The sequence below is a fragment of the Coregonus lavaretus genome (assembly GCF_964263955.1).
Source record: "Coregonus lavaretus genome assembly, chromosome: 13".
In the NCBI taxonomy this organism is placed as follows: Eukaryota; Metazoa; Chordata; class Actinopteri; order Salmoniformes; family Salmonidae; genus Coregonus; species Coregonus lavaretus.
The window spans coordinates 25593106-25610750 of NC_140000.1; the positions used below are offsets into that span (position 1 = coordinate 25593106).

The window sequence follows — 17645 nt, forward strand, 5'->3', positions numbered from 1 at the left end:
AGCGCGCCGAGGTCCAGACCAGACCAGGGGCGCAGTAGGGAGGTGGAGAGTAAGTGGTGGTCACCCGGCCCCTACCCTGTTATGTTTATGTGGCGTGGTCGGAGTCCGCACCTTTAGGGGGGGGGGGGTTGACTGTGAACCCTGTATGTGTCTCTGATGGGTGTGATGTGCTGATTCAGTCTTATTCTCTGCATGGCTCAAAAAACTGTTAAAGTACTTGGGAAAAATTGGCAACTCTCTGGACATCACTTGCAATTATTTAACAAAGCTAGTAACTCCTTTGTCATTGGTAGAAACAATTGTTACTTTTTTGTTTTTTACAATGAAACTCTATGAGGACTTCGGTAAAAAGTATGTAATTAGTCTGTTACCATGTGGTTTCTAAATAAATTACAGACAACTAGCGTAAAATAAAGCATTACTAGGACTTTGACATCTTCTCTCCTTGTATTAAATTACAGTTGAAAAAATGTGCTAAGAAGGTTGTAACAATCATAAACGTTTCATGAAACTGTCACGCCCTGACTCAAGGGACTCGTATTTGTTGAGTCAGGGTGTGTATTTTTGTGTTGTGTTTTGCTATGTTGATTTTCTATGTTTAGATCTAGTATGTGTAGATCTATGTTGGCCGGTGTGGTTCCCAATCAGAGGCAGCTGTAGCTCGTTGTCTCTGATTGGGGACAATACTTAGGCAGCCTATTGGCACTAGTGGGTTGTGGGATCTTGTTCCGTGTTATGGTATGTTTGGGTGCTACCTTGGACTTCACGTTTCGGTTGTTGTTTTTGTCGTGTGTTTATTCGTTTAAATAAACATGTATGCTTATCACGCTGCGCCTTGGTCTGACCCGTGTGTAAACGAACGTGACAGAAACGGTCATGTCAGATGTTATGAATGCCTATGTATTCCCCTTACACAGCTGGTAATGGGATGTGTAGTTATTATTATAACACTATTTATCAGATTATTCGATACTCTCTCTGTGCTCCAGACCTGTGGACACAGACAAGGGGACCAGAGAAAGAAATGAAAGAGGACAGACCCTGGTGTTGTGGTTGATTCATCGAGGCAGTGGAGGCAGGACGTGGGTCCTCATCTGCACAGCTCTACTCTTCTCTCTGACAGAGAGAGCAACATGTCAAAGTAGGGTCCCTTTCATCATTAAAGTATTGTTAATATTGAAATCATTAGTAGTTGTAAAGATGTGGTATTCGTAGTGGTATGGCAATTAAAACCCATTTTCATCTAAACTGATACTGTATCATCAAAAATGCTATGGACGAGTGAAGTAATATCCAAATGCTTCCTGCATTACTCATGACTCTATTAATTTAATAATAATAAGTAATATGCCATTTAGCAGACGCTGTTATCCAAAGCGACTTACAGTCATGCGTGCATAAATTTTTTTGTGTATGGGTGGCCCCAGGGATCGAACCCACTACCTTGGCGTTACAAGCGCCGTGCTCTACCAGCTGAGCTAAGGCCCCTCCAGCAGCATCTCCAGCAGCTGCAAACACATAGAGCATCACCTTTAGCCCAGAGAAAATAACAGCACAGACTGGCCTATGTGCTGTTATTTCATGTACTTTCACTCACCCTGATCACGTCAAGCTTAGAACAACAATATGGTTCAAATGCCATACAAATGGCAAATGTGATAAAGGTAAAGACATCGTTTTTCACTACAATTCTTTTTTTCTTTTCAGACAAGTTGAGGCAGAGGGCTGTCGAGCTGTCTGGGATTGCTTGGGCTCCCTCTAGTGAACATTACTACTATTACGACCACCAAGCTGAAGAATCAGACATTTTCTGTCTTGGCTACTTTTCCCTCATTTTGCAATTCAAGGTGATACTCAGTCATTTCTAACATCTTTTTACACACAATCTTCTTGACATATGTCATTGTTGCCTGAAATAAAAGCAACATAGGTTCATTAGAATATGTTTAAAACCATTGCGGTTATATGTTGTTAGCGGTTGATGTTATTTTTCAATAAAGCAAATCAGGGGGAGAAAAATATATTTATTCAAAGAGAATAGTAGTTATGCTGGGAAGTAGATGGTAGATGTTCATTCTTCCCTGTTCTCAATGTTTCTCCACAGAACAAAGAGACAGGATGTAATTTATAGCCTCAAGCCTATTATGTGGCTGACCAATTAGAATTCCTTGCAATAGAATTTGGCTACTGACCAAACCCCCAAGTATCCTGTTGCAGGCTCAAAGTATAGACCATTTGGACCAATGAAAACTTGCCCATGTAGCTATGAATCCCTGGTTGGAACCCCTACAAAGATTCTAAACAGATGTTGAACTGAAAAACGACTATTTCCATTGATCGTTAATTCCCTCTTAACCTCTAGTCCTCTATTGACCACTAGTCCTCTTGACTAGGGGTCCTCTGTAGCTCAGCTGGTAGAGCATGCCGCTTGTAACGCCAAGGTAGTGGGTTCAGTCCCCAGGACCACCCATACACAAACAAAAAAAAGATGTATGCACGCATGACTGTAAATCGCTTTGGATTAAAGCGTCTGCTAAATGGCATATTATATTATTGACCACTAGTCCTCTTGACCACTTGTACTCTGCGTTGTGTATATTTAGCTTTGAATATTCTTACAATGTCACCACTACTGACATTAGTTATATGTCACAACAGGTGATATTTTACTTATGTCACTATAATGGCATATTCAATATATATCACATAGCATGGGGCTCCATTGGTCCAGAACAGAATGGTAAAGTGTGAAGTAGTTGATGTGTAATTGATGTCTGATGTCTGTTGCAGAGGTCTCTGGTTCAGGGTTAAATAGACACGGTGTGGTGTTTGGAGCTGCTTCTGCCGCTGTTGCTAATCATCAAAGGTAAAACTTATGTTTCTTATTCCCTCTTGTCAGTGTGAATAACTACTCAATTACACCACAATAACTCAGACTGTGGAAATTCCCTTCAAGACTACAGATGTAATACTAGAAATGCAGTAATCTAGATATGCAATTGCAATGTAAAACTGATTTGGTGGTTTTACTGCATTGACCCAATTGATTTTAGAGTGTGTCAAACTTACAGCAAACAATACTAAAGCAAAAGGGTACAGAGTAGACACAGGGTCCAACTGGCACACATGGCTCAACCTTGTCCCTCTCACTTAAACAGTGGTGCCAGTGGTAAGAGTGAGACATATGCTTCCTCCACATAGGGTCTCTGCTCTTACCAGCTCACCCAGGGAGAACCTCATGATATCATCCTCTGTTCTCTCTCTCGCTTTGTCTCTCTCTGTTCATCTTTTCTCAGTGATTCCATTTGAAACTGTATATGTAGTGTAGATTGATTGTTCATTGATATACAGTTTCGCTCTCAATATCCCCATTTCCAATCTCCCCTCCCTCTCCCTCATTCCCTCTCTCAGATGTCAGTGGCCAGTGAAATGTATGGGTACCAAGGGACATCTCGGCCATGACCAAGTCCTGCGTGGTCATCCCCTTCAGATTCATGTTTCCGGCAATACTGTGGCATCCACGGCATCTGGTACTTTTGCCAGCCATACCCACCTGTGGTGCTCTTCCCACCTGTGGTGTTCAAGACATTGTGCATGAAAGTTACAAAGGGCGTACCAAGCTCATAGGGGACCTGCACCAGAGGAACTGCACCCTGCTCATCAGTAATATAGGTACAGAGCACTCAGGGAGGTACTACTTCCGTGCCGACCTGGACACGTGCCAACATCTACACCTACCCAGACTTCTCTGAGCTCAAGGTGCTGGGTAAGCCTGTTTAAAAAAAATAAAAAATGTTTACGATAGTTTACAATCGTAGGTGTCACATTTATGGGCTGGATAGCCATAGCTTGGTACCATATCTGTTGTGATGTCTTGCCAACTGCTGTGGACACTGTTTGGCATTACATGGCCTGACAATGACAATAGGAGTTGGCAAGCACAAATAGATCTGCGACCAGGCTAGGATTGACCTAGCTGTGATTATAATTATTATAGTTTTAATGAGACTAGGTAAATATTGTGAATTGGTGAATTTTAACTCGTTCACTTATGTCCTCTCTGTCCCCCAGACCAGCCCAGCATTGACATCCCTGAGGAGATAGTCGCTTACGAGAAACTGGAGTTGACGTGCTATAATACACACAAATGTCCAGAGAATAGCCCAGAGATCCAATGGATGTACACAGACTACCTGCCTGAACCCGAGAATACCTCAGACTTCGTGGAAGAGAGCAACACAACCGTACTGACCAGCCCGCTCACCTTCACCCCCAGGGGGTCTACTACCCCAACACCACCCTGGTCTACGAGAGACTCATCTCTCTGGACGTCAAGTGTAAATGACCAACTGACCGTTTTCAACGAACCTGTAGGTTGAATCCTAAAATTCTGTGAGAAATGTGTCATTTGGACACAACAGGGGACACATTATGTAATGTGGGGGATTGTATAAATATAGAATAACTAATCCTGACTACTACACCAAATGTAATAGTAGCAGTGTTACATATATTTATGATGCACACATTTTAGAACCATTGTCAATATCTACAGTCATCCATTATTCTCCATCTACAGTAGAAGGATAGCAGCTTGATTTAGCAATAAATTGCATGATTATGACATGCATAGGGTATGTTAGCCTGTCATCCAAACCTGTTTTTCTACGTTTCACCTTTGTTTTTCTTTGAGAAAATGATGAGTGCAGCATTGGGTCTGGTTTAACCAGGTTATACACTTGTCACTTTTACAAGTCTAACCCCACCTTCCCCTTCCTCTCACCCCAGATGCCCCTCGCTCGGTGTGGGTGAACGTATCCACGGAGGTGATGGAGGGCAGCTCGGTGACGCTGCAATGTGAGGTGGACAGTAACCCTCCTCCCAGGATCTCCTGGCTGTTTGGGGACCAGGAGCTGCTGTGGGACACGGCCTCCAATGCCTCGCTCTCCCTGGAAGACTTAACCCCCGCTCAGGATGGCATCTATACCTGCGTGGGGCATAACGGCAACAGCGTCATGAAAAATAGTTACATTTAACCATTGTAGTTATATGTCAACCAAGCTGACATTTTAGTTTATGTGACTTGCGGTGACATATTTCTTATAAGTAGTGACACGATATATATACTGTATAATGACGTATTAGTAATGTGATAAACCTGGCCCATAGCTTCTTGCTCTTGTTTATACACAGTACGTTTTATCGTCTTTAACGTACTCCATTGTTCAACTCCTTTCATTCTCCTCATATCGCTCTACATTTTATCCCTTCTATGTCCTCCCTGCAGACCCTCCTAGTGAGCCAATGGCTCCCTGACCATTTTGGAAGGTTCCTCCATCTCCCTGCAATGTAGCACCCAAGGCAATCCTGCACCCACCCTCACCTGGCTTAAGGACGGGGAGCTGGTGGGCACCATCACTGCTGAGGAGGTGTCTGTGCTGGAGCTTCTGGAGCTTACCACTCAGGGAGACGGACAGTACCGCTGCCTGGCAGAGAACGAACACGGACGAGACAGCAGCTCACCCCAACATCACTGTGGATTGTGAGTGGGTCTTCAAATCATGTAATGTTGTATCATATCGTATCATATCATATGGGAGGGTATCATATCATATCGTATTGTACCACACTACGCTACACCACACTACACCATCCTATCCCACTCTACATATCAGTCATACCCCTACCTCCACCCTCTCTTCAGACGCCCCTGTCTTTCTGGAAGAGTCCAAGTGCACAGTGGTGAGGGAGGGAGTCCAGTATGTTTGCATGGCTACAGGCAACCCTGAGCCCACCATCGAGTTCTACCTCCCCGACAAGAACATCACCATCAACGACACGGACGGGTGCTACAACTACTACACGCACACGGACGGCCACACATCCACGGGCATGATCAAGCTACGGGTGAAGGGTGAGCGTCTGGGCAACAGCGCCGTTAATGTGCACTGCAGCAACATGTACGGGTCGGAGAGCTTTCATCTGGAGTTGCATCAGGAGAGTAAGTACACAAGTTCAGGTTTATGGTTAAACAAAGAAACAAATAGCATACCATTAAAATGCTAAACATTGTATAGCCGAGCATACATGAGAGACTGAACTGAAATGAGAAGTGTAGTACCTTTATATGATATCTAGATTGACTGTATAAGTAAGACCACAAACTGGATAGCCCATTGGCTTGATATGGTAATGGCATTATCTTGAATGTAAATAAGTTATATTTTAGTACCATGACCTAGCGAAACAGTATTTTCTGTTTCTTCACTATCTTCAATATAATGTTTTTGTCCGATGTTAGAGAAGTACCTGATGGCAGTGTTCATTGGCACCATCGGTGGAGTGGCTGTCATCGCCTTCATCATCGCAGCAGTGAGATATGTGGGCCATAACAACAAGAAGTGAGTATCCACCCTTCACTAACTGTGACAGGGGTCGATGTGAGTTACAGGTAGTCATTTCCTGTTTGAATTGACGATAAGGAAAGACTTCAGCCTAGCCATCCATTCTAAAACACCTCTGTGTATTCATGAGTGAATGATTGATCGATGGACGGATGTGAGAATCATGGTCATAAGTTATGCTAATGCCAGAGCGAGTTCAATTAATTTGCCGTCATTAGTCCCCTTTCTGAAATCCTCTGAGACGGAGATCCAAAATGGCTGCCTGGTGGAGTGGTGTTAGCAAGCCAGACTAACCGTAGCCTATAGTTTGCAGGCTCTTTTCCCTGCTTTGATACTGCTTTGTATCCTTGACATGCTATACTAACAATACAGCCACGGTAGCCTACTTAACTAAGGTGCTTCAGCATTATAGCAATACATCACATTCTGACAAAAGCTTTTACAGAATGTTGCTCCAAGAGACGGTGTCAGCTCAACCGCAACTAAACCCTTGAAACAATAACCACAACCATGAATGTCACCCACAACCGTGAACCACAGGCCTGGAGATTATTAACTACGTTGAGAAACAGGCCCTTGTTTTAAAATGGATGCCCAGGCTTGGAGTGTCGTCCTGAGTTAGTTAGTTAGTGGCCATGAGACCGAGTCTGATCTTGTGACTCCACCCCCCAGAGCGAATGGCAACACTGGGCAGGTCCTGGTGTCTAAACTGGAGAACCCAGTGTTGTACTACAGCAGAGTCAAGAAGGACAAACAATGTTTGAGGAAGAAAGTGGTGAGACATGTTGATGATGATGATAATGATGATAATGACCATTCTCTGTCATGAACCCTGCATCCTGAGTCGGTTCCTGCCTGTGTTGTCATTTTCTGCTCGGAATCTCCAGTTTCCTGAGGGTTCTGGAACGCTCCCTGCCTGGTTGCCGGGCGACGTTGCTAGGCGGGAGCTCTCCTGATTAACCGCACCTGCATCCCATCAGCGATCTGCACACCTGGTCCTGATCATCACCCTTTTTAAACTCTGACCTGACATCCATTCCCTGCCGGATCGTTAGCCATGAACAGTATGTTTATCAGTGTATCAGCCTTAGAGCTTCTAGCGTTAGTTTTGTTGTTTTGCACCTTGTTGGCTTGCTGTGTACTTACCTCCGTTTTGTTCTATCTGCAGTCACTCACCCGGAACCTTCACCCAACCCCTGCCTGGTGGTCGGCGGCTGCCGAGCCATTATTGGACCTGCCACTGCACCCCCACCAACTCATCTCCGCCGCCCGCTCTGTTCCCTGGATTATTCAGCATCGCTTTTGAATCTGTTAAATAAACACTCACCTTCGTTTCAACTCACCTTGTCCTGGTCTGCTTCTGGGTTCTGGCTTTGTAACCCGTGACATTCTCAGATCTGTCTTAGACGGGAGAATGATAGCTGACCCGTTGCTGATGCTGATACTATACTATACCCGTTCAATTCATGTCCGTTTTTTGATAAATGATCAAAAACCTATATGTCCTCTTATGTTAAAGAGAAAATGTAAACTTCCCCAGCCAACTACTGACCTAGCCTGAGAGTTCCAGTACCACTATAGCTATCTATCACAGTACCACTGGAGTAGCTGCGACCATAGCCTTTCCAAACCACTGTTTTCTACTTCATCGCTTCTCTGCGTTCTTCTGTCTCTGTTTCTCTTCCCTAACTCTTGCACAGCTTAAGACAGAGCTTCTGGGCTCAAAGTTTACCTCCATTCTAGAGGAGAGTACGGTAAGGTTCCTAAACAACCCCACCCCAATCCCAACTCCAGTTCTCAGTGGTAGACAGCATCCCTCACTCATCCCAGACAGCAAAATGATATGATGGCCCAAATTCTGCCCTAATCTACAATATTAAGACTTACCATTTGGCCCAGTTAACCACTTGGTGTTACGGTCCTGAACTGGATCCTTAACATGAAATGTCCAGACCTTGTCTGGCAAGGTTGATGTGGTCCACATTCAGACCTAAAGTTGCCCAGTAACTATGGGAAGTTGTTAGTGCCACATAACTCAAGACAGAGATGGGCCATAAGCAAAGTAACAACCCTCCCCCAGTTCGAATCTCCTACATTCGGACCAGATCTGGGCCATATGATGCATTGTGGAGCCAGAACTGAGCCATACTGTATGTGTCACCAAACAACCAGATCTGGCCCACAGTCGTCTGCTGTCTGAGATCCGCTTCTATGTGCTGTATTGCCTTTGATTTCCACAACTGCTGTTGCATGGCTGCCTCGATACTAACAGGATATGTTAAAACCGCCTCAATCTCCTTGTCTTACACCTCTGCTCACCAATAACAACTAACCCTCCTTTCTCCTCTCTCAATGTCTGTCATGTTATCACTTTATACGGTCTATGTTCTGAGGTGTCACAGGCATTGGTGGCACTGTGCTGGTATAACCTCTGATTCTGAATGGGCCTTCTCTCTTTCCGTACCTTCAACAGGGAGAAGACGGGCATTATCAACTTGTGTGCTCTATGGCAGACCATCACACCAAGATTCCCCATCGTCTCCCCCTGACTCATCTGAATTGACGTCCCCGTTAGTCAACGCCCCGGCCTCCAGGGGGAGCCCCAATCACATCTCGCCACCCAGGACTGCTGGTAGCTACTTGCAGGGTCGGAACACGGCCCAGTGGACAATGTAAAAAGCTCTTTGTATTATCAGCAGCTGTCGGTCTTCCAGCTCTTACTCTACTGTTTATAGCCTCGTAATTCACTCACAACAGGTGCAATGTGTTAGCTACTGTACTGTACTGTATCATCTACATTCAATGTTGCTATTTCCATCTCTACACCATTAATTGTTGGCATTGCTATCAAGCTTGGGACACAGTAACACATTTTCTGGGGCTCCCGTACTGTATGTCACCCTATATCATACTCATAGCTAGCCTCGTTAAACCAGATTGAACGCTGTGCATACTAGTTTTTTCCTGTGAAACGCAGCACAATCAGTTTGGATACCAGGCTAGCTTGTTCCTGCTCCTGTTCTAGATCTGTCCATTATAGTCCTTGTCCATTGTGTCCGCTGCCAGACGAAGTGTTAGGGAAAGGGGGTGTTTTGTGCTTTTTCTTTTCTTATCTCTATTTCTGACCCTGGATCTGGAGGAAACGAGGGATCTCCTCTCTCTTCCTGATTCAGTGGTTGTCAACACTGACCAGTGTCCAACAAACGTTACGCCTTGTACATATCCAGTTGAAGCCAGTCATCATCTCACATATTCTGTTCCCACATATAGTTCAATAGTGATGTGTGCTGTGACTTAGTAGCTTTTGATGATGATGAGAAATGAATATTTTATTTGATTTTATATATAGAGAGAAGATGGATACTCTTAGAGGTTTGTTGAGCATTAAACACAAGGTTCTGTTCGTGCAAGAGGTGGCCTGATTTATTTTGTTCTTATGCATTACAAGCACTGATTACGTTGTCGTTTGCTCTTGGGGAAATGTGCCGGGGTAACACAGAATGTTCTATTAATGCCGTTGCCAATGATTTAATTACTAGTATTTTTGGACGATTTCTCTGTTTTGCTAAGGGTAAGTGTTAACTTATCCTTAAATGGGAACCAATGGGTTAGAATCCATTTTTGGATCAATCTGGCATACATGACTCCACTGTAGCACTCGCACAGCAGGCCAAAATGTGTATGTAAACAGTGTTGAAAGAGCTCAAAGCTCACTAATGGCATAACTAGATAACAATGACTGTTAATACAATATTAATAAGCTGCATATGGATGCGTAAAAGGATACTAGTATACTGTTACGATGAGTTTCTGGTATCGAGAAGTTCAGGATGCAAGAAAGTATTCGACCATTCAGATGGAGAGTTTTTTCAGTCATTATTTAATGGTTACAGTACTGGATTCATGTGACAGGCGGTACGGGCGTAGCCCCCTTGTCATCCGAATGAATTCCATAGAAAATCTCTCAGTTCTTCTGTCCATCATCTGCCAACCATCATTGAGTGTCACTCATCTCCTACAACAGTATCCCCATACATGGTATCGTGTGGCACCCTAACTAGGCCATTCCATCACGTACTCCTTCTAAGATTATCACAAGTGGCCCCCAATCTATCTTGGCACGCAGACCTTCTGTCACTCACCAGTGACCTCTATAACACATGGTGTGTCCTTGTCCTCTCTCCCACATGCAGCTCAGGAGTTTACAAACATTAATAATCTTGTATCAAAAGTTGTCATATCATATACATTATGTAAATAAATATCCTGCATGACTATTATGCTGTCAGCCATATGTGTAAATACACTACGGTATGTACATGCTCAGTATTACAAAAATGGTTTACACAGGCAAGTCGGATACAGGTTCGGTAACACTTGACTTCTCTGTCATAAGGGTGACACAACGCTGTCATAACATAACACATGTCATTTTCGGTCATGAAAACTGATGTCAAAATACTGACAACACTTTACACTGTCATGACACAATCGGTTATTTATGTAAATTAGTTGGCTTCCTGTATGCTAAGCCAATAAGCTGACTTAAGCAAAGATTTGTGCCATGAAAGTGTCAAGTCAGCTGTCAAGCTTATGTCAACTGTCATGACTGTCTATTATTGACTTACCTTTGTCTAGAATCTAGAATCTCCAGTTGAAACTAGCTAGCCAGCTAACTAGCTACTTGCTTTTAGCCACAGCTAAGGTGTTTTCATCCAGAACATTGGATTTTTTCCGCGGGATTAATTTTAATCACTGGACATTGATCACCGGATATTCGGCCAGTCTGCACAGCGCGTTATCGACCCAGAACATATCAGTTCTTCCGCGGAATCACTGATTCACTGGACCTTTAACTCCGGATTCATCGCCACCAGCTGGCTACAACAAAACGGACGCTGTGGTCTGGCTAATCAACCTGAGCTAGGCCCATCTCCCGGATATCTACCTCTCTATCAACTGGACGGGACCACATAGTATTGACGCGGAGCCCCGCCGATCCTACACGACTGGTCTACCGACGAAATCGTCTGATGTGGTTACGACGTTAACCACGAAGATTCCATCCATCTGCTAGCCCTGGCCCGCTAGCACACGCTAGCCGTGGCCTCTTACTAGTGCTTCACCACCGGACCTTATGATAACTCAGCTATACAGCTGATATCTGCTGGACTGTTCCTTTTTACGGTACTACATCCTGTTTATGTTTAGCCTCAGCCCAAACATGGTTAGTTTATTGTTGTTTCGGTTATTTCTAATTGTACTATATCACTGTAGACCCCCCAGCCTAGCTAAACATGCCTTAGTTAGCTCCTTTGTCCCTCCACCAATACACAAAGAAACCGACTCAATTGATGCCTCTAGAGATACTATCTCTTTCAGTGTTACCCAACGCTTAGGTTTACCTCCACTTTACTCATGTCCTTCCATATCCTTGTCTGTACATAATGCCCTGAATCTTTTCTACAATGCCCGGAGAACTGCCCCCTTTATTCTCTGTACCCAACGCACTAGAAGACCAGTTCTTAAAGCCTTTAGCCGTATCCTTATTCTAATCCTCCTCTGTTCCTCTGGTGATGTAGAGGCTAACCCAGGCCCTGCAGCCCTCAGTATCACTCCTACACCCCAGGAGCTATCATTTGTTGACTTCTGTAATCGCAAAAGTCTTGGTTTCTTGCACATAAATATCAGAAGTCTACTTCCTAAGTTTGAGTTATTCACTGCGTTAGCACACTCTGCCAACCCTGATGTTCTAGCAGTGTCTGAATCCTGGCTCAGGAAGGCCACCAAAAATTCTGAAATTTCCATCCCCAACTACAACATTTTCCGTCTAGATAGAACTGCCAAAGGGGGTGGAGTTGCAATCTATTGTAGAGATAGCCTGCAGAGCTCTATCATACTATCCAGGTCTGTGCCCAAACAGTTTGAGCTTCTACTTCTAAAAATCCACCTTTCCAGAAATAAGTCTCTCACTGTTGCCGCTTGCTACAGACCCCCCTCAGCCCCCAGCTGTGCCCTGGACACCATATGTGAACTGATTGCCCCCCATTTATCCTCTGAGTTTGTACTGCTTGGTGACCTAAATTGGGATATGCTTAATACCCCAGCCATCCTACAATCCAAGCTAGATGCCCTCAACCTCACGCAAATTATCAACGAACCTACCAGGTACAACCCTAAATCCTTAAACATAGGTACCCTCATAGATATCATCCTGACTAACATACCCTCTAAATACACCTCAGCTGTCTTCAACCAGGATCTCAGCGATCACTGCCTTATTGCCTGCGTCCGTAACGGGTCCGCGGTCAAACAACCACCCCTCATCACTGTCAAACGCTCCCTAAAACACTTTAGCGAGGAGGCCTTCCTAATTGACCTGGCCCAGGTATCCTGGATGGATATAGATCTCATTCCGTCAGTAGAGGATGCCTGGTTGTTCCTTAAAAGTAATTTCCTCTCAATCTTAAATAAACATGCCCCTTTCAAAAAATACAGAACTAAGAACCGATATAGCCCCTGGTTCTCCTCAGACTTGACTGCCCTTGACCAGCACAAAAACATCCTGTGGCGTACAGCATTAGCATCAAATAGCCCCCGCGATATGCAACTTTTCAGGGAAGTTAGGAACCAATATACACAAGCAGTCAGGAAAGCAAAGGCTAACTTTTTCAAACAGAAATTTGCATCCTGTAGCACTAACTCCAAAAAATTTTGGGACACTGTAAAGTCCATGGAGAATAAGAGCACTTCCTCCCAGCTGCCCACTGCACTGAGGCTAGGAAACACTATCACCACCGATAAATCTACAATAATCGAGAATTTCAACAAGCATTTTGCTACAGCTGGCCATGCTTTCCATCTGGCTACCACTAACCCGGCCACCAACTCTGCACCCTCTGCTGCAACTTGCCCATGCCCACCCCGCTTCTCCTTCACACAAATTCAGACAGCTGATGTTTTGAAAGCGCTGCAAAATCTGGACCCCTACAAATCAGCTGGGCTAGACAATCTGGACCCTTTCTTCCTAAAACTAGCCGCCGAAATTGTCGCAACCGCTATTACTAGTCTGTTCAACCTCTCTTTCATAACGTCTGAGATCCCCAGAGATTGGAAAGCTGCCGCGGTCATCCCCCTCTTCAAAGGGGGTGACACTCTAGATCCAAACTGCTACAGACCTATATCCATCCTGCCCTGCCTTTCGAAAGTTTTCGAAAGCCAAGTTAATAAACAGATCATCGACCATTTCGAATACCACCGTACCTTCTCCGCTATGCAATCTGGTTTCCGAGCTGGTCACGGGTGCACTTCAGCCACGCTCAAGGTCCTAAACGATATTATAACCGCGATTGATAATAGACAGTACTGTGCAGCCGTCTTCATCGACCTGGCCAAGGCTTTCGACTCTGTCAACCACCGCATTCTTATTGGCAGACTAAATAGCCTTGGTTTCTCAAATGACTGCCTCGCCTGGTTCACCAACTACTTCTCAGATAGAGTTCAGTGTGTCAAATCGGAGGGCCTGTTGTCTGGACCTATGGCAGTCTCTATGGGGGTGCCACAGGGTTCAATTCTTGGGCCGACACTTTTCTCCGTGTATATCAATGATGTCGCTCTTGCTGCTGGTGACTCTCAGATCCACCTCTACGCAGACGACACCATTTTGTATACATCTGGCCCTTCATTGGACACTGTGTTAACAAACCTCCAAACGAGCTTCAATGCCATACAACAATCCTTCAGTAGCCTTCAACTGCTCTTAAACACTAGTAAAACTAAATGCATGCTTTTCAATCGAACGCTGCTAGCACCCGCCCACCCGACTAGAATCACCACTCTCGACGGATCTGACCTAGAGTATGTGGACAACTACAAATACCTAGGTGTCTGGTTAGACTGTAAACTCAACTTCCAGACTCACATAAAGAATCTCCAATCCAAAGTTAAATCTAGGATCGGCTTCCTATTTCGCAACAAAGCCTCCTTCACTCATGCTGCCAAACATGCCCTCGTAAAACTGACTATCCTACCGATCCTTGACTTCGGCGATGTCATTTATAAAATAGCCTCCAACACTCTACTCAGCAAATTGGATGTAGTCTATCACAGTGCCATCCGTTTTGTCTCCAAAGCCCCATACACTACCCACCACTGTGACCTGTACGCTCTTGTTGGCTGGTCCTCACTACATGTTCGTCGTCAAACCCACTGGCTCCAGGCCATCTATAAATCACTGCTAGGCAAATCCCCGCCTTATCTTAGCTCATTGGTCACCATAGCAGCACCCACCCGTAGTCTGCGCTCCAGCAGGTATATCTCACTGGTCATTCCCAAAGCCAACACCTCCTTTGGCCGCCATTCCTTCCAGTTCTCTGCTGCCAATGACTGGAACGAATTGCAAAAATCTCTGAAGCTGGAGACTCTTATCTCCCTCAATAACTTTAAGCATCAGTTGTCAGAGCACCTTACCGATCACTGCACCTGTACACAGCCCATCTGAAATTAGCCCACCCAACTACCTCATCCCTATATTGTTATTTAATTTGCTCTTTTGCACCCCATTATCTCTATTTGCACATAATCTCTTGCACATCTAGCATTCCAGTGTTAATACTATTGTAATTATTCTGCACTACAGCCTATTTATTGCCTTACCTCCATAACTTGCTACATTTGCACACACTGTATATATATTTTCTGTTGTATCTCTGACTTTATGTTTTTTTTTTTACCCCATATGTAACTCTGTGTTGTTTTTTGTTGCACTACTTTGCTTTGTCTTGGCCAGGTCACAGTTGTAAATGAGAACCTGTTCTCAACTGGTTTACCTGGTTAAATAAAGGTGAAATAAAAAAATAAATAAAAAAAAAAATAACATATTTTATGTAATTGTTCTGACATGGTTAAGTCACTAGACCTAATGGCAGAGCGTTCAAGATGTGTTAACTAACATTGAGATATGCCAATATGTACATCCGGTTAGTAACACTTACTGTAATCAGTTCTCTTGAACGCCTCATGGGGGGTTATTTATTTCTAAACCTGGAAATAAAATGGAGAAGCGTTGTTCATGTTTATCTAATTTGTTTGTCACATACTGTGTTGTAAAGCAGATTTGTACTTTCTTTACTTTGTGGTATTCATTATTAGTATTGTGATCTTTGGCATAATAATTCTGATCAGAATTCTGCAATCTTTCTGCAAATTAGCACTGTTATTACTTAATGACAATAAGAGCTCTATGATGATGTTTGATCACTCTCTTTTATTTTACAAGTCTATCCCGCCTCAAGCAAAGCCATCTTTCTTTGGTTCCAAACAAAAAAGAAATAAAGTAAACAACAGAGAATGTGACCAGCTCAGTTTGTTATCTATATATTTTATCTGTACTCTCATACCCAAAACAGTAAGGAAAATACACCCTGAATACATTGAATATCTCCATGTATTAGTATTACTTTATTGATACAGTATGTAATAGTTATTCCTCCCACACCACCCCTCATTGTTTGCAGAATATACATCACACAAAGCTTTTTTTAAACCATTTCACTTGATGAAATTTGCAAATGTGATACCTTGATTATATACATTACATTTTGATTAACATAGTTGAACATGAGGAAGATAACAAAAACTCGTAGCTTCCTTAAGTGCCTTTACATAAAATACAACATCATTCGGTTATAATGTAGCTTTTTTTTGTTGCATAAAAGCCTGAGAAATTCATCCCAAAAAAGGTTTACATTAATTCATATAAAAATGCTTTCAGCGCTCACACTAAAACAAAACGTATAGTAATAGAAAATAATTTACATTGAAATAAAAGAGCAAAATCAAGCCTCTGAACGAAAGGCTAAAATAAAATAGAAGTTTATCACATGCAGAGGATCATTGGGGATTCGGGGAGATGATGTCATATTCGGGAGACACGTCTGCCTTGTCCAATGAGATGTAGGTACTATCCTCTTCTTTTCACCCTTTTTGCTATTTAAGTCACAAAAACATTGTTATCTGATATGATTTTAGAGCCAATTTGTGCAGTTCTGAAAATAGTAACATAAAGGAAGCATCTACTGTACAGTAAGTTGTAACATGTTTTTTAAGATTAAGATCACTTTATTGGTCAATTGCACACAAGGTCCAACTGAAATTTGACTTCCACTTTTAACCCAACCCCTCCGAAAGACACACATACATACACATGCATAAACATTCGGGAGAGGTGTGGGGGGGCTGCCAAACTGTGCGGCAGGTTGACGTTCATTGTCATGAATCTTGCCCTGGAAGCAGAACGGAGTGAATTCCGCTAGATGGGTCAGCTGCAAAGATTTTTGGGCTTAATTTTAAGGTTGGGGTTAGGCAAGGTTAGGGTTAATTCGGTTTAAAATCAGATGTTATGTCTTTTGGCTATGTCAGCTAGGGACCACTCTGCAGAGCTGCTTCCAGAACAAAATGAATGACGAAAGAAACTAACCTGCCACTGGAGCTGTTGTTGTGGGGGGTTGCTCAAGGGCACAATGGCAGTCAATGGCATCAAGGATTTGATATCAGCAACCCTCCGGTTGCCAGCTCACTTCCCACCAGACATTTCCCATCGGACCTGGAATTCGAACTGGCAACCATCCGGTTGCTGGCTCGCCTCTCTAACCGCTAGGCTACGGTCTTTGGTTTCAACCTTAAGTTTGCCAAACAGAGCTAAAAAGTTTTCTTGATTATAATTTACCTCTCTCAGACAGTCCTACTTTGCATAACGTATTGATAAAAAAAAGCTAAATATAACAATGATAAGAATGTTATGCCTCCTGACCCTATGCAAAATGTCCAGATGTGTTCAACTGTGGGGTTGTCATGTTGTCTTACCATTTACAAGGACTGGTCAGATAGACAAGGAGGGCCACATTAAGGCTGAGGGACAGACCAACGATTATCCAGAGAAAGACTGCAACATCCCTCTTCTCTGACCCAGGGATATCTATGGGAAGTGATACTAATTAATTGGTACGAAAACACTTTGTTTAATTTATCCAACACTATTCTACTTTAGCTCTACTCTTTACCCCACTAGCTAGGTTTCCATCCAATTGGCGACAGATTTTCATGCGGAATGAAATGTGCAGGTTTCCACCAAACGGACTTGTTGCAGATATAATCATTGCTTGATGGCGTAGTGCACACAAAATGTACTTTTTCACTTAAGTTGTCATGTACCTAATAACTCTAGCGATAGTTTTGTCACAA

General features: G+C 43.5%; 1 pseudogene across 1 annotated transcript; it reads left to right on the plus strand.

Annotated features, from left to right (window-relative positions):
- Nucleotides 1-322: 322 nt before the first annotated feature.
- Nucleotides 323-8967, plus strand: LOC311139994 (myelin-associated glycoprotein-like; annotated as a pseudogene). The gene is made up of 11 exons: nucleotides 323-344; nucleotides 2816-2866; nucleotides 3412-3766; nucleotides 4072-4337; nucleotides 4789-5041; nucleotides 5288-5542; nucleotides 5705-6001; nucleotides 6302-6401; nucleotides 7077-7179; nucleotides 8105-8158; nucleotides 8878-8967. The product of its transcript is annotated as a myelin-associated glycoprotein-like (transcript).
- Nucleotides 8968-17645: the final 8678 nt, after the last annotated feature.